We start from the raw sequence: 22,775 nt of genomic DNA on the forward strand, positions 1-22,775 counted from the left end.
TTCATTTAATGAATATTTACTGAGGCTGGTAATATTCAAGAATGTAGATACATAGCAGTAAATAAGACAAAGTTCCTATCCTCAGGAAGGTTTCAGTCTCTATGCCTCTTTATACGTACGGCCATTAGCTGACTACTTACCAGTGTTCTTTGCGTTTGATTTTAAGTTTTTGAAATGTGTTATAAGAGTAATGTAATAGTATTTTTAAAGGAAATCCATAACCCCAAAATTGTAGCACAAAGGTGTTCACATAAGTGATACACTTATTTTTAAGTGTATAGGAACATTTAATTAGTTGTGTTAGTGTGCAAGATTTTTATTCATTTTTTAACATCTTTGCCATTTTGTAAAATGCACTTCTCTACTCTTCCACAGTATTAAGATTATCACTCAACTAAATCATTTCTCTATTATTTAATATTTATTTAGAATTTTTCCCCTTTGTAGAACTGCAATTTAAAATGTGGATAAAGGTATTTATCATCTTTTAGATACTTTATCTAAAATTAGGGTAAGCAAGCATTAGATGAAGGGACAATTAATTTTCAGTTTTAAAATTAAACTTCTAATAAGTGTGAGCAAAAAGGATAGGTTAGTATGATGTTGCACTCAACTATTGTGTTATTCTAAGAGAACCATTTTAAAGATGCAGTTTAAGCATTAGATAATATTACAACCCTGACATCCTTTCTTCATCTCATCCTTTCTTCATTACAATACCAAATAGGTATACAAGTTAAATTTTGGTGTAACAGCTTCCAATCTATATAAATGACTTATCTAACTTAAAAGCATGGTTTATAGGCTAACTTCTTTAAATGCATACAATTCTAGACTGACAAACATCAGAAGTTCTGATTTCTTCTTCCTGCATCTTATTCACTTTGTCTCTTCATTATCCCTCTGCTTTAGGAGCTCCTTTCAGAAAATAGTTTCCATTTCCTAATATATATTCTAAACACCCTTTATGTCCTGCGTATTCATTAACTGGAAGAAACAAAGAACATATACTTTGCCTTCCAGTTTTAGATGGAGGAATAAAGATGATTTGTATTCCTTCGTCTCTTGGAAACCAAAAACAGACAAGATAAACTAAAAATAGAAATGCAAATTCCATCCTAATAAACCCTACAAGAGGATATTCTATTATTGGCTATAAAAGAGTAGCTTGCAGCAGATCACACTCCCAATGCTAACAACTGAAAAACCCAGTTTTTTGTTTTTTTTGTTTTTTTTTTGAGACAGGGTCTCGTAGCACAATCTTGGCTTACTACAGCCTCAACCTCCCAGGCTCAGGTGATCCTCCCACCTCAGCTTCCTGAGCAGCTGAGACTACAGGTACATGCCACCACACCTGGCTAATTTTTGTACCGTTTTTGGTAGCGATGGGGTCTCGCTATGTTGGCCAGGCTGGTTTCAAACCTCTGGCCTCATGCAATTCACCCTTCTCAGCCTCCCAAAGTGCTAGGATTACAGGCGTGTGCCACCATGGCCAGTGAAAGATTTAATTAGTAGGAAAGCACTTGAGAACTTCTAAGGCAGTTTGAAAACATCATAGAGATGAGGCATCATCCTGTAAGGTGCTTTTACCCTAGAGGTATTTTTCAATGACGGAAGATGAGGATGGGGCAAGGAAACAAAGGCAGATGGTGGCCGAGGCAGCCAGGACTTGAGGAAACAAGATCCCTCAGAAAAGCAACACACAGAGAAGTGGGCACCACACCAGCAGTTTTCTCAAGAGAATTTGTCAAATTCTTTCTTTTTCTTTTTGGAGACGGAGTTGCACTCTGTCCAGGCTGGATCTCGGCTCACTGCAACCTCCACCTCCCAGGTTCAAGCAATTCTCCTGCCTCAGCCACCTGAGTATTGGAATTACAGGTGCACACCACCACACCTGGCTAGTTTTTGTAATTTTAGTAGAGGTGGGGTTTCACCCTGTTGGCCAGGCTGGTCTTGACCTCCTGACCTCAAGTGATCTGCCCACCTTGGCCTCCCAAAGTGCTGGCGTTACAGGCATGAGCCACTGCACCTGGCCAAATTTGTCAAAGTCTTAGCATTCGCAGGGCAGGAAGCCAAGAAACCAAGTGAAAAAAAAAAAAAACTCAGAAAAGCACACTAGAGTTTTCTGCAGTATCAGTGTACTTAGGAGTAAAATAGATTGTCCAAGGAGGAGAGCCCCTAGTATTAATAATATCACAGGCTTTCAGTTGAGACCTGTGTTGAGGACTACCACTAGGAGCGAAAGTTAGTCAAAAGTAGACCAAAGATTACAAAGATTGCAACTCAGCCTTGAGTCAATTCAGTCCCTGAATGGATCCAGTGATCTGTCTCTACACCAGCTGCCTCTCAGAAGTGAGAGAAGAGCCTCTCTGGAAGAAGATAACATCATCCACAGCCTTTATTATTTTTTGTGCACAATGTTTGGCAATTAATCACAAAATAACAGGCATACCAAGAAATAAAATCAGAGGAAAAATAGAAATAGACATGCAGATGCCCCATATATTGAAACTGTAAAACATATGAGGCATGTGCTTTCCTGACTCAAAATATATGAGACATCATACAAAATTAAGTGAAGATCAAATATAATTACAGGAATAGTCCAGAAGAAGAAGTCTCGTGGCTGGAAATCCTGAAAATGTCATCAGAACACACTTGTACAAACTAAGTGGCATGCAAATAACATCGCTGGTTCAATAATAACAGATGCATACATTCCAACTGTAGCTTCTTTCAACATAATCTGGCACGAAAAAGAAGCAAGAAAGATTATGCTGAATGAAAAAATCACACAAACCATTTTTGCACAAAGCAATCTATGGATGAGATTGATTAAGGGAAAGAAATAACATTATGAGCAAGTAAAAACTGTAAGAGCAAACAACCAACATAGAAGAAAACAAAATGGAGATCCAGCATTTACCTAGTTAGTGTACCTAAAGAACAGAAATGGTAGAACAAGAAAATGTACCTAATGACATACAAGAAAACTATACATGAAAATAATATACAAATAGAAAGAGTATACTGTAAAAGTCACACAGAATGAAGAATGCCAAGACATAAGTAAAATTATTAAACTTCAAGGAAATGATCCTTTTAAAGCATTAATCAGACATGTCACTCTCTTGCAAAACCCTCCAATGGCTTCTCTTATCACTCAGAATAAGAAGAGACTATCATGGCCTCTGATTTCATCTCCTACCACCCTCCCTCTCATTTACTATACTCCAGCCATACAGGCCTCCATGCTGTTTCTCAAAGTCATCAAGCTAGCCTCAAAGCCTTTTCATTTACTGTTCTCTCTGCCTAAAGCATCTTCCTCCAGGGGCCTGCATAGCTCACTTCCTCACTTCTTTCAGTTCTCCACCTAAATGTCATCTTGTGAAGGAATCTTTCCATAGCCATTCTATCTAAATAAGCAGATCTCTACTGCCTATATTTCTGTGGCCTCTTACCCTTTCTTTTGCTTTTTCTTTCTTTGTTGTTTGTTTTCCACAATAAAGTATAAGCTTAAGACAGCCAAGACATTGCTTTATTTGCACTAGATCTCCTGTTTCTTTCTAGCACACTGCTTAGCTTGTAGTAGGTATTCAATAAACATTTGCCAATTATCAAAACAGCTGACCTTGAATGATACGGGTTTGAACTGTATGGGTCCATTTATATGCAGATTTTTTTTTCAACTAAATGGTGATCAAAAATACAATATTCACAGGATGTGAGACCCACTTACATGAAGGGTCCGCTTTTTCTGTACCCAGACTCCACAATGCTGATTGCAAGACTTGAATGTGTGCCAATTTTGATATACACAGAGGTCCTGGAACCAATCCCCTGCATATACCAAGGCACTACTGTATTCTCAAAAATGAAAACAGGATAACTGCTAAAATGTCAAAATGTCCCTTCCATATTCAAAACTGGAGTGATTTCTGGCCATATTATAGAAAATATTAGCATTTTATAAGGTTATAACAGGGTTACAATGAGGAAATAACAAACATCTGTCCAATATAGAATATATCAAAATGATTTTTGCATGTTTTATAAAAAATAGAGATAAAATACAAGAAATCCAACATAGAGGTAAAGATATTCCCCTCTATATTAAAAGAATTTCTGGAAATCTATTTCTTTTTTTCCTTATATGAATCCAAAATAAATGTGAACATCATAAAATTTTAGAAAGTATCAAATTGCTAAAGAAATAAACCAAGGCAAAGGGGGTTGAATTACACAAATAAATAAATCCACAGACTTTGCCTAAAGAAAAAGGGTTTCTGTTAGCCAGAAAAACCAGACAGCTCTCTTTCTACAATGTGAATAATTAAATACAGTGGAGATGAGAGAAAAAATGCTCAGATAAAAGCATAAAACTATTTTTATGAGAGAAAGAAAAAAAGAGATAAAACAGAAAGATATCCAACAAATCAGAGAAGAAAAATGATAGACATTGAAGCAATATTGTGACCTCAGCTATCTGTATATCATTGAACAAAGTAACAGTGATAAAGTGAACTTGAATTTTTTTTGTTTTTGTTTTCGTTTTTGTTTTCATTGAGACAGAGTCTCACTCTGTCGCCCAGGCTGGAGTGCAGTGGCGCAATCTCGACTCACCGCAACCCCTGCCTCCCAAGTCCTAATGCTTCAGTCTCCCAAGTAGCTGGGACTACAGGCATGCGCCACCATGCCCAGCTAAGTTTTTGTATATATATGTGTGTATATATATATATATTTTTTTTTAGTAGAGATGGAGTGTCGCCATGTTGCCCAGGCTGGTCCTGAACCCCTGACCTCAAGTGATCTGCCCACCTAGGCCTCCCAAAGTGCTAGGATTACAAGCGTGTAACACCACGCCCAGCCTGAACTTGAAATTTTGACTAAGGAATTATTAAAATGATGAAAAAAATTATCAGATCTGAAAGGAAGAGATTTGTGACTAAAATAGGTAACCCGAGGACTGTACCTGTTCAAAAGGAGCAGAACTATGAGAGGACGTGGTTCCTGTTCATTGCCCTATTAAATGCTGTGGTCTGCACTACTGGCCAGTCTTTTTGAGGATATGCATGTATTGTAAGTACCGACAAGTGAGTACCTCTGTGAACGTGCTACTTGCCCATCATTATTTGTCTTCACCTGTTGACAAACCTTCAGGTTCCAACAGAAAACAACTGTTGGTGAAGTTGTGGAGAAACTGGTACCCTTGTGCACTGCTGGTGAGAATGAAAAATGGTATAACCATTATGGAGAACAGTATGGAGGCGCCTCAAAAATTTAAAAATAGAACTACCAAATGATCTGGCAATCACACTTCTGCTTATTTATCCAAAAGAACTGAAGTCAGGATCTCAAAGAAATATTTGTACTCCCATGCAAAATTATTCACTATAGCCAAGATGTATAAACGGCATAGCATTAACCAGAGAAAATGGTGAATAGGAGATGGGACTAATGTGCAGCTCTCTCCTGGATGGACAGAACAGCATCTGGAGACTCACATTGTGAACTTTTGCTCCAAGAACCACCACAGAAACATACTAGGAAAACCAAAAGAATTCACAGACGCTTTGAATAAAACAGCTTGCCACTGAAAACACCACAAGACAGCCGAAAAACTGAGCTCCCGAAGTGTGATGGGGGAAAGTCAGCCTCCAAATACACATCCACACTGGGGAGCCTGAACAATGTAAATGTCCATGGATGAATGAATAGCTAAAGAAAATGTGGTATATACATGCAATGGAATATTATTCAGCCATTAAAAAGGGAAAGCCTGTTTTATGTTACAACTTGAATGAATCTTGAAAACATTATGCTGCATGAAATAAGGTAGTCATGGAGGGACAAACACTGCATGATTCCAGTTATAGGAAATATCTGAAATAGTCAAACCCATATAAACAAAGTAGAGTGGTGATTGCCAGGGGCTAGACAGAATGGAAAATGGGAAGTTGCTACTCAATGGGTACAGAGTTTTAGTCACGCAAGACAAAAAAGTTTTAAAGATATGCCATATAATATCATGCCTATAGTTACTAACACTGCATTGTACCTTAAAAATGTGTTAAGAGGGTAGATCTCACACTATGTGTTTTTACCACAATAAAAAGAAAAAGAGAAAACAATGGCTAAAACTTAACACCACATTAAATGTGCATACATGTAAAATTCTTGCCCAATAACCAAGGCTTCATGGACCACCGACGTATTTTGATGATGAATATAATGACAACAGCCACCACTGAACCCTCATTATAGGTCAGGCACTGTGCTAAGTGTTTTACCAGCTTTAGGCCATTTCTCTTTCCCGCAAAACTATGAGGTAGGTATCATTAACATCATTTTAAATATGAAAAAACTAGGACTTAGGAAAATTGATTAACGCGGCCACACTTGCCCTACTGGTGAACTGGTAAGCAGCAAAAAAGAATTTGACCCAAGATCTCCTTGAATCAAAACCTATTCCACTGCATTACATCTTCTCCAGGACTTTGATATTCTGCTCATGGAATTAACATAAAATAAATTTGCAAAAATACCTCGGGTAGACATATCATTTCAAAACATAAAGTAAACAAAGAAAAGCTAAAATGCAACACTGCAATACTTGAGGTCTCTTTCTTAACCTCCCACATTATTACTGCTATTATTACCAGTCCCAAAATAAGATATTTTTTAATTGTGTAATTTGAAGGCTGTAGTGTTTTCTACCTTGAACAATCTATTATAATAAAGGGCTGGCTAGTGAAATTCTACTCATTTCTAAGCCCCTTTATTAAAATGCTCATTCCAGGAGAAATGAGACTCATGAATGGGATATTATAATCTATTTGCTAAAGGAACAGACCAGTAGAAATAATCTGTTACCAGAAAATGTCTCCCAAATATGTGTGGAAATAAAAGTGGCTCATTATCCAATGATTTCTTAAACATATACTTTAGTTAGCTTAGATTAATAAAGTCAAAAGTTATCAGGTTTAAAATATAATAATTTTTAAGAACTAAATTTTAAAATATACAACCAGAATGCTCTAAAAATAACATTTCAATATCCATCCACTCTCCAGCTCTCCTTCTTCCCGTGACCACCTCTCTCTCTCCTCTCCCTGTTCTCTCCACTCTCCTCTGGCTCTCCCGTTCTGGTCATGCTAATGTCACTGCGGTATTATGTGATTATCTTCTGGCTTTTGCATTTCAAACTACATTGAATAATTCTAACTATAATGCTAAGTAATGATTAAATCATCTTTCTTTCCAGTATTTATGCATAGTCTTTCCCCCATTTCAACAAATTAAACTGCCCATCCTGAATTTTATCATGACTTCCATAGGATGATTTTTCTAATACTACAAGATTATGTTTGTCTTTCCGTAACAACAATTCTTACTCTAGTACCATAAAAGTATGAAAAGTACATTCCCAATTACTTCATCAGTAATAGAAATAAAAAGGACAGGCCCCAGAACCAGTCCCTTCAGTACACTACTCACCATATTCCATCAGGCTCATACTACTTTTTAAAATGAATTTTACAACATACCTGAGGCCAAACTTTACTGGTTTGTCAAAAGACTACTTCTCCTGAGAATTCTTCAGAAAATAACTCAAAGAATGCTATGTATAATATAGATTTTAAGTATATACATAGATATGATTATTATATATCTGAGGCCCACCAGATGGACAAAACCAATCTAGCTGGTACTGTCTGTGAAGGCTGACATAAGGTTAGGAAGTCCTGGGGCTGTACCAGATACAACAGGGAGTAGGAGGTTGCAGTGAGCTGAGACCGCGCCACTGTACTCTAGCCTGGCTACAGAGCAAGACTCTGTCTCAAAAAAAAAAAAGAAAGAAAGAAAGAAAAGAAAAGAAAAAAGAAGATTCTGATACGATTTATTCAAACACTGAACACCTGCCAAGACATAACTGCTGTTAGAAGCTGGCATGCTTTCTCACATGCAGATAAGTATTACATGAAATGAAAAAGTGGCCTCTGCATTAAGATCTCTATTTGTCAAACAAATACTTTTGTATATACTGATGCCAAGTTTCTGACTGAAGAAGCAAACTATGTGACGTCACTTATTCATTTTATTTTTGATTTTTAAAGCATTTTCTGAACACTAATGTTCTGCACACAATTTTACACACAAAGTACATAAATTTTGAACCTATAACATCAAGGGAAAGCCTATAGGCATATATAAAGTATCTTAAAAACAACAACATTTGCCAAATTAATTTTTTAAACAGAATAAAAGAGCTGAGAGGATGCAAAATAGTGGAGTTCTTAAAATGGAGTAAAAAATCAGTCAAGAAAAAGAATGCTGATGTAGAACTATGTTTTGCCGGCTGTAACAGACAATGCAGAAGCAGAATTCAGTGGTATATGACAACAGAATCAGGGAAGAAATAAGTTACTGTACAGAAAATGATGAACAGATTACCTTGTATGAACAGGATATCTTCCCACATTGGGAACTGAAAGGTAGCACTTGGAAAACTAGGTTGGACTTCGTGAACTGATGTAACTTGTAAGCATTAATTATAATAGGCATGATATTAGGAACTCAGATTCTTAATCATGGGAAAATTAGAAAAAAATGCATCTGTTGGCTATGGAGTAAGAGGAGACAGGGAAGAGTAATTGGCAGGTTACTGGAAGAGTCAGGAATGAGGCAACAACGGCCAGGACTCAATTGGTAGCTGTGCAAACAGAAGGGAAGAGAGCAGATCCAAGAAAATTTTCAGAGAGGTAAAATGGATGATTCTGTAACATACTAAATAAGGGAGATGAAAAGTGGGAAAAACATAAATCTTCCAGGTTCAAAATTTAATGTGCCAACAGAATGATGATGATGCCAACTGACAAGAGGAAATTTGGGAAAGGGTATTATTTTGGTATTAATTATCATAGGTTTGATTTCCTATAAGTTAAGTCTTAGAAAATATAAAATGTCTCATGGTCTTTTCATCGTACAACATCTACTGATATAAGAAGTCAGTACTGGAGATATAAATGTTGGAGTTTTACATACAAACTTAATTCGAAACCTTGTAGGAGTTAAAAATTAAAAAGGGTTAGTATTAGGCAACTACTTGGTATCCACAGTTCTCCTATGGCAAAAAGAGCAACTAATTTTATCTTATTTCACAAACTTCTTATGAAAATAGGACATATTTTCATAAGAAGAAGAATTTATCCATGAAAATAGGACTATTTTCATAAGAAGTTTGTGTGCCACTGCACTCCAGCCTGGGCAACAGAGCAAGACTGCATAAGTCTTAAAGATAGAGTTTATGATTTATAACAAAAGGTGCTTAGGTCTTAAAGATACATACGTTTATGATTTATGAAGTTATAAATCATAAATCTTAAAAATAAATTCTGATAACTTTTTTAAAAATTGAAAACTCATGAGCCACTAGAAGTGTGAACATTGCCAGCCTCCCTAAAGCCTTATTAGTTACCCTCCACCCAAAGGTAACCACTATTTTGACCTCTATCAGTACAAATAAATTTTGTCCTTTTCAAACTTTGTATAAATGGAATCACAGAGTATATAACTTTTTGGGGTCAGGCTTCTTCATGCATATTATATGCCTATGGGATTCATCCATGTTGTGGAATGTAAGAGTAATATTTTTCAGTACTGTATATAGCATGCTAAAATAATTTATCCATTCTATTGATGAGTTGTCTTCAGTTTTTGACTATTAAAAATAATGTGGCTATGAAAACTCTCATACATGTTTTATGATGCATACATGTACAGATTTCTTTTGGTTATACATGTTGCAGTGAAACCGCTGTCATAAGATGTGCCTATGTCAAGCCTCAGTAGTTACTATCAAGGAGCTTTTCAAACTGGATATAAAATTTTGAACTTCTTACAGCAGTGTATGAGACTTCAGACTATTCTGTATCTTTGTCAAAACTTTGTACTGTGATTTTGTTTTTTTAATTTTAGCCCTTTTTGTAGGTATGTAGAGATACTGAATTTACATTTCCCTGACTATTAATAATTTGAGCACCTTTTTAAGTGTTTATTAATCATCTGAATAGCTTCTTTTGTGGGCTGCCTATTCAAATACATTGCTCTTTTTTATTGAATTGTTTTTCTTGATGATTTTTTTCTATATTTAAAATGCAAGACCTTTATTGAATAAAGGAATTGCAGATATCTTCTTCCATTCTGAATTGCCTTTTCCCTTTTTTTCTTTTTTTTTTTTTTTGAGACAGAGTCTTGCTGTGCTCTGTTGCCCAGGCTAGAGTGCAGTGGTGCAATCTCGGCTCACTGCAGGCTCCACCTACTGGTTCAAGAGATTCTCATGCCTCAGCCTCCCGAGTAGCTGGCAGCATGTGCCAACCACACTTGGCGAATTGTTGTATTTTTAATAGATACAGGGTTTTGCCATGTTGGCCAGGCTGGTCTCAAACTGCTGGTCTCAGGTGATCTGCCTCCCTTGGCCTTCCAAAGTGCTGGGATTACAGGCGTAGGCCACCATGCCAGCCTCTTTTCCCTTTCTTAATGATACCTTTGGTGATCAAAAGGTATTAATTTTAATATATTCTAATTTATTAGTATCTTTCTTTAAGGTAAACATTTAATTTCCCTTTTAAGAAACCTTTGACTAGTCCAGGCCAAGAAGATATTCTAAGATTTCCTCTTTAAGTTTTATCATTTTATCTGCACATTTAATTCTAAGATGTTCCTAAAATGGGTTTATTAAATGATGTGAAGGTTCAAGATGCATTTTTTCTATATGAATATTCAATTGACCAATTTATTGAAAGAACCACTTTTCACAGTAAATGGCTTGGTAAAAAAAAAAAAAGTAAATAATTGTAATTTTCATTAAAACTATTATCCTATATTACTAGTCCCCAAAATTCAAAAGAACAAGGAGAAAATGATTTTAGAATTATTATATAATGAATATACATTGAGAAACAAAAAATATAGCCATCACCAAAATAAGTATTGTAGGAAATTAAAATTTTTGTCAAACAAGGAAAAACACTATGTTTGACCTAAGTGGCAAATAGAGCAGAGTTTAAATGTTAATTTATTTAAAAAAACCTTTAAGAAAAACAGTGTATAGCAGGTCCTCAAATAACATCATTTCATTATAATAACGAGAAAAAAAATTTGGTTTCATTATATGTCACTTCACTTATAATCAGTTTCCAAAAACCTATCAATGACATTAAATAAGGACTTACTGTATACACAGGCTAGTATATACTGTATACACAGGTCAGTATTTCCTTGGTCAGGTGAGAGGGTGCAAGAGAAATGATACCCCAACCGCAGCATGCATAACTAGCACACAGATATTGGTTTCCAATACCATTTCTCCATATAATCCGTATTGATGGGGCCATGTCCAAGAAGCACAGAAGTCAAATGAAAGAGCTCCCAATGGCCAAAGCTGGAACAATTCGAGCAACAAAATGAAGAAATACTGGCTTATAACCCAAAGCATAAGAAAAATATCCACATTCTCATATTAGTATGAATAAATAATAGAATAAATTGATAAATAAGGAGAAAAAGTCTCCCATGCAGAAAAATTCCAAAAATTTATATAGATACCCCACCCTCAAGAGCAGGGAGTAAAACTCCCTACTTCTTAAACATGGGCTGCCAAACGGTAACTTCCTTTCAAGTAGTACAGTATGGAAAGGTGGGGAGTAACTTTACACTGGAGAAACCTAATTAACACTACCTCAGCCAGATGATCAAAATTAATATGCACAGGTATGATGTCATGTTGATAATATGTATTCGTGGCTGGGCACGGTGATTCATGCCTGTAATCCCAGCACTTTGGGAGACTGAGGAAGGCAGATCACCTGAGGTCAGGAGTTCGAGACCAGCCTGGCCAACATGGCAAAACCCTGTCTCTACTGAAAACTACAAAAATTAGCTGGGCATGGTGGCACACACCTGTAATCCTAGCTACTCAGGAGGCTGAAGCAGGAGAATCACCTGAACCCAGGAGGCGGAGGTTGTAGTGAGCTGAGATTGTGCAACTACACTTTAGCCTGGGTGACAGAGAGAGACTGTCTCAACAAAATAAAATAATAATAATAATATGTATTCATGATATGATATGATGAGAATAGCACTTTAACTCTGAGGATCTTCCTGCCTAAACCCACAACCCCAGTCTAATCATGAGGAAAGCATCAGACAGTTTCTACTAGATAGGCATTTTACAATATGCCTAACCAGTCAATACTCCTCAAAACTGTCACAGTGATAAAAAACAGGGACAGTCTGAGAAATTATCACAACCAAGAGGAAAGTAAGGAGGCCTAACAACTAAATGTCATGTGGTATCCTAGATGAGATCCTGGAAAAGAAACAACATTAGGTAAAAACGAAGGAAATCTGAATAAATGAAAGACTTTAGCTAATAGTGTATCAATATTGATTTACTTATTGTGAAAAGTGTACCAAGATAACCTAAGATGTGAAAAACAGGAGAAACCGAGTGCAGGTTATATGGGAATTCTCTGCACTACCTTCTTAAATTTTCTGTAAATCTAAAACTATTTTTAAAAAGTGTCTATTTTTAAATGGTCATTTTATTCAACATGATGAATTGGTGCTATTTGGAGATTCTCTCGATTATAATCATTGTGAGCTTGGGAGAAGAAATGGTGATAGAAACTACAAAATCAAATTCTAGCTATCTCAGTGTGTCCATGAGTAGTTCTATGAATTATCATATGTCACTACTAACATAGTTAAATATTTCAGATGTCTAAGGCTTTTGGCACTCTTTAAGGTAAAGGATCTTAACCTACCTTAACCTACCATAGAGGATCATGGATGGAATTCAGACTGTCGCTGAATTTGAATTTTTTCTTTAAAGTTCACTTTCATTTTCACCACCCTAACTGAAAGTTAACATTTCCCAATTGTGAATGTAGTCATCAGACAAAGGTAGCATTAGCAATACCTGGAACAAACAGAAATCATGGATATTTTTATAGTTCATTACACTACTGAGCAATCACTATACACTGTTTACCCTCATTAGAAATTACTATCATGCCTACTGCTAGATTTTGATATTTACTGCATTAATTTAGAAGCATATGTATTACTTTATCACAGTTTTGATTTATGAATATTTTAACAACTGTAACTCAATATAATTTTTCTTTGTAATCTTTTATTTTTAAAATACTATTCTGAGAAGGACTACACAGAATTCACCAGATTCCCAGCAGGGTCCATGGTACAAAAGACGTTAAGAACTCCAGTAAGAAAGCCTAGAATCTCAATAAAGCCGCCCACAGATTTTCAGTGTGTCTAAACCCTAATGTCAATAGACCCTATCATTTTACAGCCTTCATCTTCCCAAGCATCTAGCAAGGAAGCTATAATTTTTATATTTACGTTTTAATATTTGTTTTAAAAATCTATTGTTTGCATATTTTCACTATGAGTTTCTCATAAGAAAATCCCTGCCAATACCAAAATGCGTAAGTCTCATAATCTATACAAGTGTCTGCTTACAATAAATGGCAATAAGACAACACTAGACTCAACAAAAAAGAAAAAAGCCTGAAAGAACAGCAAAACAGAGAAACTGATTCTCAGTGACAGTCCCATCTTTCATCTTAAGCCAGGCCTTGAACTCTACCTTGTTTAATTATTAAATCAGGAGCTGCTCAGCAAGACCTGTCTACTTTTGACGATTCTTAAATTCAATCCTGCTGACAGACTCCGTCCATGTTTCTCTATATTTACTAGTATTACCTATGACAAGGTTTGAATGCTAATTTTTAAAATTCAACTTTCATTAAAAATAGAATGAAAGTTCTCTGACAGGTACCTCTTGGCTCCAAAGCATGACTTTTCTTTTTATCCCAAACTTATAAAAATTAAAAATTCCATTGTGAATGATATTTCTCTCAATATTATTTAATAAATAAAATATACCTATGCAATAAACATCAAAGCAATATATTTTACAAATTTCCATTGTAACATATATTTAATATATTTATTAAATATATTCACTTTGTGAAGATCTAGAATGTTGAAATAATGAAAATGTATTTTAGATTTAAATTTGTTTTTTGTCCATGCCTTTAAATATCAAAGAGGTATCTGTACACCCATGTACACGGCAGCATTATTCACAACAGCCAAAAGGCAGAAGCAACTCAACTGTCCATCTGCCAATGAATGGACACACATGTGGTATATGCATAGAGTGGAATTATTATTTAGCCTTTAAAAAGGAATTTTGACACAAGCCACAACATGAATGGACCATAATGACATTATGCGAAGTGAAATACGCCAGTCACTGAAGGACAAATACTGCATAATTCCACTTACGTGAGTTTCCTAGAATGGTCAAATTCGTAAGAGACTAAAAGTGAGGAACTGAATAAAGACGGCAAATGGAGAATTATTGTTTACTGGGTACAAAGTATTAGGAAAGATGACAAAATTTGGAGCTGGATGGTAGTGATAGTTGCACTACAATGTAAATGTACTTAATGCCACTGAACTATATACTTATAATTATTAAAATGGTAAATTTCATGTTACGTCTATTCAATAAAAAAAGAATGACGAAAAAGAATGTGATGATTTATTTGTATCCTAAATATATAAAATGTTCCTATAAATCAAGGAAAAGAATAACTCAATTTAAAAATAGACAAAGGGGATGAATTGGCTATTTTAAAAGGCCAAGAAATGTAAGAGCCAAAAGGGAAATGGAAATTAAAATAATACAGTTTTTCAAGCTAGAAACAAAAAAAAAAAATTTTTTTGAAACAGGGTCACACTCTGTCACCCAGGCTGGAGTGCAGTGGTGTGATTATAGCTCACTGCAGTCTTGGCTTCCTGGGCTCAAGCAATCCTCCCACCTCGGCCCCACAAGTAGCTGGGACTACAACGTGCACTACCACGCCCGGCTAATTTTTTTATTTTTTGTAGAGATGGGGTCTTGCTGTGTTGCTCAGGCTGGTCTCAAACTCCTGGGCTCAAGTGATCCACCTGCCTCAGCCTCCCAAAGTACTGGGGTTACAGGCGTGAGCCACCATGCCTGGCCAAAACATTTTAAAATTTGGTAAGTCCAAGTCTTGGCAAGGATGTGAAGACAATTCCTACTCTTGTTGAGCAGTGCCATAAACTGGTATGACCACTTTGAAAAGCTTACTATGGATACAGAAATTACACTCTTAAATACATACTCCCTAAAGCAGTGATTTTCAAATTGTGGGTCTCAATCCATGTGAAATCAAGTTTTAAATCACAACCCAGCAATTTTTAAATGAAATTAAACAAAATGAAAAATACAGAATATGTTACAGTAAATGGCCAATAGTAAAAATGAAACTTTTGTTTGAGTTATAAATATGCAGACAGATGTGTGCTCATATATGTACTTGTGTATGTTCTGGGCATAATTTATAAAATTTATTTCTTACTGAGAGTCATGGTCAAAAATGAAATGAAAGCCAATGGCTTAGAGCAGCAGTTCTCAAAGTTTGGTCAACAAACTCCTGAGCTTCCCAAAGACTCTTTTAGTAGATCCACAAGGTCAAAACTATTTCTATAACTATACAAAGACATAAATTGCCTATTTCACTATCATTTCCTCACAAGTGTACAGTGGAGTTTTCCAGAGGCTACATGACACATGATACCACAACAGAATAAATGCAAAGACAGATATGAGAATCCAGTTGCCTGCTAAGACAGACGTTAAAAAGTTTTTTTTTTCTTTTTCTTTTTTTTTTGAGACAGAGTCTCGCTCTGTCACCCAGGCTGAAGTGCAGTGGTGCGATCTCTCCTCACTGCAAGCTCCGCCTCCCGGGTTCACGCCATCCTCCTGCCTCAGCCTCCCGAGTAGCTGGGACTACAAGCGCATGCTGCCACGCCCGGCTAATTTTCTGTATTTTTAGTAGAGACGGGGTTTCACTGTATTAGCCAGGATGGTCTCAATCTCCTGACCTTGTGATCTGCCCGCCTCGGCCTCCCAAAGTGCTGGGATTACAGGTGTGAGCCACCACGCCCGGCCAAAAAGTTTTTAAAAATATAGTCCCCAAAGAAAGCATACACCATACTAGTGTGTTTAACTACTAAAAATGGGTCCCAAATTTGACTCTGAGCAACCTAAACAAAATAGAAAACATGATCGTTTATAAGGATCTTCCATGAGCATATTAAGCTTTTCTCCTTCTTAAATCCAATGGTTTAATTTTCAATATTTTCATTTATAAGTGATAACATAATTAAAACAAAAATTAAATCACATTTTTTACCTATTTTGTGAGCTGAATTGTGTCCTCCAAAAAGATATGTTGAAGGACAATCTCCCGTACCTATGAGTGTGGCCTTATTTGGTTGGAAATAGTGTCTTTGCAGATGTAAGCAAGTTAAAATGATATCATACTGGATTAGGGTGGGCCCTAAATCCAACAACTTCTGTCATTATGAGAAGGCCATGTGAAGACATCAAGACAGAAATACACAATGAAAATGCAAATGCTGACAGAGCAGGACTGCCATGCTGCAGCTGTAAGCCAGAAAATGGCGAGGACCACCCGCAGCCACCAGAAGCTCCACAGAGACAAGAAGAATTTTCCTCTACCAGAACCTTCAAGAAAAGCAGGTTCTGCTGGTGCCTTGCTTTCATTCATACTTCAGGTCTTCAAAACTGTGAGGCAATAAATTTCTGTTGCTTTAAGCCACTCGGTTTGTGGTCATTTGCCACAGCAGCCCTAGGAAATCAACATAACTATCAAACTGGCCAACTTTCGGTTTGTTTTTATTTATTTTTATTTTCATTTTTATTTATTTATTTTTTTTTTGAGATGGAGTCTCGCTCTGTTGCCCAGGCTGGAGTGCAGTGGCATGATCTCAGCTCACTGCAACCCCTGCCTCCTGGGTTCAAGTGATTCTCCTGCCTCAGCCTCCTGAGTAGCTGGGATTACAGGCACACGCCACCATGCCCGGCTAATTTTTGTATTTTGAGTAGAGACAGGGTTTCACCATGTTGGCCAGGCTGGTCTCGAACTCCTGACCTCAAGTGATCCGCCCACCTCGGCTTCCCAAAGTGCTGGGATTACAGGCGAAAGCCACTGCACCCAGCCTGTTTTTAATTAAAACACCCATCTTTGGTTTGAAAATGTAGAAGAATGGACATTCACATATACTTTCAATTAGAGAGTAATTTTATTATGTAGATATTAATTTTTTTCTTTTTCATCATCTCTTTTCTAAAGTTTCAATAGTGAGCTTGTATATCTTTTTGCAATAACAAAAACTTTCATTTTAAAACCACTATTGTCACCATTATTTAACATTTTTCTGTAAGTTCTAGTCAGTGTATGATAAATTATAAAATACTTGCTACATACATGTAAAGGGTTGAAATTTCTAACACACATTTATTCTTGAGTCTTTTATACAGCAGAAATATAAAACTTTATACAACAAAAGTTTGAGACTCAGGAATAAATATTACAAAAGATGTCCTAAAGACCCCAGAGTACTGTTTTCTTTATTAACTTGGTAAATTGATTCTAAATGTACAATCATCCCTTGCCATCTGTGGGAAACTAATTGCAGGACCCCCTACAATACCAAAATCCAGAGATGCTCAAGTCCCTTATGTCAAATGACATAGTACTTGCATATACCCTATACACCTCCTGCTGTATATTTTAAATCATATCCAGATTACCTACAATATGTCTAATACAATGTAAGTGCTACATAAATAGCTGTTATGCAGTATTTTTATTTGTATTATTTCTATTGTTGTATCATTTTTGTTTTTTTTTAATTTTTTTGAATATTTTTATGTGTGGTTGGTTGAATCACAAATGAGGAACCGATAGATCCAGACAGCTGACTGTATTTGTAAAAGGAAAGGGCCCAGAGTGGCCAAGACTCTTCTGATGAACAAGGAAGGAAGACTTCCTTATCAGACATCAAGAGTAATTATGAAGCTGTAATAGAGATGACAGTATAATCATTGCAGAGCCAGAGAAATTATCCAATGTTCACATATATAGAAGTTCAATATATAAGAGCAGGCATGACAGATCAATGAAGGAAGGAGGAATTACTCTAAAGTGAAGCTGGGAAAAAAAAAGTTATCCACATCGAAAAAAACAAAATTAAATCTCTTATCCTGCATTAGTCACAAAAACTAACTCCAGAAGGATTAAGGCCTCAATGTTAAAGGCAAAACTTTAAAGTTTTTCATAGAATATATAGGCGAACCTTCTTGCACTTACAATAGAGACAGATTTGTTTAACAAGACATAAAAAGCACTATTTTGTTTTTTTTATTTTTGAGACAGAGTCTCGCTCTGTTGCCTAGGCTGGAGTGCAGTGGCGTGATCTCGGCTCACTGTAACCTCTGTCTCCTGGGTTCAGACAATTCTCCTGCCTCAGCCTTCTGAGTAGCTGGGATTACAGGTATGCATCACCAAGCCCAGCTAATTCTGTATTTTTAGTATAGATGGGGTTTCTCCATGTTGGCCAGGCTGATCTCGAACTCCTGGCCTCAGGTGATTCGCCCACCTCGGCCTCCCAAAATATTGGGATTACAGGGGAGAGCCACCGCGCCAGGCCAAAAAAGCACTAATTGTAAAAGACTTATACATTTGACTAAGTTAAAATAAGAACTTCTTTCATCAAAAGACCATCTTTCCCTCCAAATCCTATCAGCTGATGTATTACAATCTAGGAGACTGTCGCTCTCCAAAGTTGTATTTCTCTCCCTTAGGATTACAAGGCTTGCTGATCGCACATGGGAATTTGCAAAGGAGAGTTCAACAGTGGCCCTGTGGTATTATGGAGATCTCTCCCTGAGGTTCACCCCATCCTTGCTACTTGAACAGACTCTAATTGACCAAAACAAGGACCTAGTCTTCCAGGTTTTCCCCAATATGCGTAAGAGTAACTTATAAACCCAAGGGACATGGGCTCACAGTCCAAAATATCTAGATACCTCAAAAAAAAACACTATGAAAGAAAGTCAGCAGTACTTGCATATATATAATAATATTATCACCTATATTATCATTCATAATACACAGCACATTATGACTTATATAACATTCTGAAGATAAATTATGAGAACAGATGAACTAAGAATTTTAAATAAGCTTAATTAATAAAGAGTCAAATGAGGCCAGCTGCAGTGGTGCACACCTGTAATCACAGCACTTTGGGAGGCCAAGGTGGGTGGATCACCTGAGGTCAGGAGTTTGAGACCAGCCTGGCCAACATGGCGAAACTCCATCTCTACTAAAAATACAAAAATCAGCTGGGCCGTGGTGGCACACACCTGTAATCTCAGCTACTCTGGAGGTTGAGGCAGGAGAACCGATTGAAGCCAGGAGGTGGAGGCTGCAGTGAGCTGAGATTGTGCCACTGCACTATATCTGGGCGACAGAGTGAAACTTCATCTCAAAAAAGTAAATAAATAAAGAGTCAAATGAAAATACTAGGTATAAAAAATAATCACTGAAATAAAAAGTAATAGATCCCTAAGCAGGAGTAACTCTACCAAAGAATTAACTGATGAGAATAAAAGCAGAATGAGAAACTATCATAGAAATAAAGAATAGGAAGAAAATACAAAGAGATAGAAAATATAGCATAAGACCTAAGAGGTAGAAGGGATAGATCTTTTCAAAGAAATAATGATTGTAAATACTCAGAACTAAATAAAAAAACTCAAATTTAAAGGGCTCAAAATAATGCCAAAAAGTCCACAACTAGAGACATTATAGTGATATTTACATATATAAAAATCAAAGAGATGATGTTCAAAACTGCTCATCTCAGATGTTCACACTTGAAAACCAAGTGGGGTCACATTTTTTTCTAATGTTTATTTTTTATTAATAGATGTGGCTCCAGTGTCTTCTGGAAATGGATATTGAGATAAAGAAACCTAAAGGTATTTCGCATTTTTTCTCATATTAGTGACTTAATTTTTTGTTGTTTTTTCTTCAGGGTAGGGGAATGGGGAGAGGATGTCAGTGTTTTACAATTTGGACACTCAAAGGACTCTAGAGCCTCAAGGACTCCCAGGGATCTGTTCACCACACTTGGCCAGTTGCCATGGTAAAAACCTCAACTGTGCCTGAAGTCTCCCAATCCAGAGACTGTTGTATTCTCTCCAGAAAATAACCTAGTGTCTTCTGCTGAGTTGTAGAAGAGACAATCCCATGCTTCACAAAATGGGGGAGAAGACATTAAGATTTGGTCATTTTTTATTTTATTATTTTTAAAAAGTCGTATTATCAAATATCTACAAAATTACAAGGAAGAGTATAAAAAACCCCCTTGTACCTAACACTCCAATTAAACATCTAGCTGCCTCTTAAATAGGCCTTCTAGCAATTTATGTGTTGAAGGGCCACTTATCAGCCCTCTTCCAGAGATGCCTGGAGCCTCTGGAGCTCCCATGGTGTAATTCATCTTGCTTCTCAGGTTCCTTCACTGCTGATTTAGGATTATGCTTTCTTGAGCCTGCTAGATCAATTTCAACAAATCCATTGCCTTTCCAACTCCAAAAATTGTATTGCTCTCTTATTCTCTTTGTCCATCAGGGCTTACACCTTTTTCTTTACCCTATTCCTATTATTTCCATGGAAGGGAATGGAGGCCCAAACAATTTTCCACTCTTCATCAAACAAATGTGTTAATTTTTTCTTTTTTTTGGATCCATTGCCCAAGCTGGCATCCAGTAGCACAATCACACCTCACTGCAACCTTGACCTAATGGGCTCAAGTAATCCTCCTGCCTCAGCCTCCCAACTAACTGGGACTACAAGCACACCCCACTGGGCCTAGCTAATTTTTTTTTGTTTTAAGAGACATGGTCTCACCATGTTACCCTGGATGGTCTTGAATTCCTGGGCTCAATCAATCTAACTACCTCAGTCTCCCAAAGTGCTGGGAACTTCTTAAACTGAGTCCTTCTTTTTCGTTTGTGTGTCTCTCTTGATTGTCATTCTTGTATGTTTCATTTTTGAACATAATATTAACAATGATCTGAGTGTTTATTATTGTGTATATTAATATATTTTATGTATATTAATATATGTATATATTATATACTTAATTTATGTATATTAATATTTCCAACAACTTACATTATATTGTACTACTGTTATTCTATTCCACAAATAAGAACAATTAACATCTGAAGAGCTTAATGACACTCAAGCTATTAAGGAGTTGGGATTTGAACCCACAACTGTCTGACCCTAAAGTCCAGGTTCCAAACAACTGTGCATACCACTTCTCATTTCTTTTTCAATGTGAGGTAGACCTTAGTGCTGGTCCAAGGGTGCAAGGTAACACACTCTAAGATATATGTGTGATACGCCTGGGTAACAACTCTTGTTTAAATTCCACAGCTTTAAATTCAAGAAAGTACTTGGACCAAGCCAGGCTGGCCTGGGGAGGTTGTGAATGGTAAATGAGACAGAGTTCATGCCTGGGATACAACACTTGACTATTCTATGAGGTCATATTACATACAGATGCTCCTTGACTTAAAATGAGATCATGTCCCAATAAACCTATCATTAAGTTTCAAATATCATTAATTTAAAAATTCATTTAATACACCTAACCTACCAAACATCATAGCTTAGCCTGGCCTATCTTAAATGTGTTCAGAACATTTACATTAGCATACAGATGGGCAAAATCATCTAACACAAAGCCTATTTTATAATGAAGTATAGGGTATTTCATGTAATTTACTGAATACTGTATTGAAAGTGAAGAACAGAATGAATGTACAGATGGATGGTCCCCAACTTACAATGGCTTGACTTACGTGACTTTTTGACTTTACGACAGTGCAAAAGCAATATGCATCACTTTAAGTACCCATGCAACCATTTTTGGAAATAAGCCCATAGTAAATTGAGGAGCATCTGGTATTCTACTGAATGCATCTTACCTTTGCACCAACATAAAGTCAAAAAATTGTAAGTCAAACCATCGTTAAGTAGGGGACCATTTGTATCAGTAACAAGACTGATGCGATGCACTGAACACGGACATGAGGAGCCACATGCAGAGTAGCCTTCCAGCAAAACTGGTCCAGGCTTATGGATCTTGAGATGTAAGGCAGGTTCCTAAAGAGCTGAAGACAGTCACTTCCCCAGACCTAGACTCCACAGCCATATATATATATAATCAATGAAGAGTCTCTTTGGGAGATCCTCTATCTCACCCTGACCAGTGTCACAGGTCTCTCTGCTGTGTAGCCTGACTGTGGTGACCTCCTTCCTGAATTACTTCAGTAAGGACCATTTTGGGCTTACCCATGTGATGTCTATGTCTGGTTCCTGAGTTAATATGATCTATTAAGAACACTGGTCAGAGTGGTCACACTACTCCAATCTCCCTCTTTGATTTCCTTCACATTAGCATTATTTTCAGAAAAACAATCAAGTCTTCCATTTAAAAAAAAATGAAACAAACAAAAAAAGATAGAAAAGAAATGGCCAGGCGTGGTTGATCATGACTGTAATCCCAACACTTTGGGAGGCCAACGTGGGCAGATCGCTTGAGTCCAGGAGTTCAAGACCAGCCTGGCCAACATGGCGGAACCCTGTCTCTACTAAAAATATAAAAATTAATCGGATGCTGTGGCATGCACCTGTAGTACCAGCTACTTGGGAGGCTTAGGCACAAGAATCGCTTGAGCCTGGGAGGCAGAGGTTGCAGTGAGC

General features: G+C 36.7%; 1 protein-coding gene across 25 annotated transcripts in view; it reads right to left on the bottom strand.

Moving 5' to 3' along the window:
• Positions 1-22,775, bottom strand: part of CEP112 (centrosomal protein 112) — a 554,108-nt gene that overhangs the window by 392,266 nt on the left and 139,067 nt on the right. The gene's annotated exons all lie outside the window — the stretch shown is intronic.

This window comes from Pan paniscus, chromosome 19, assembly GCF_029289425.2.
Source record: "Pan paniscus chromosome 19, NHGRI_mPanPan1-v2.0_pri, whole genome shotgun sequence".
Taxonomy (NCBI): domain Eukaryota; kingdom Metazoa; phylum Chordata; class Mammalia; order Primates; family Hominidae; genus Pan; species Pan paniscus.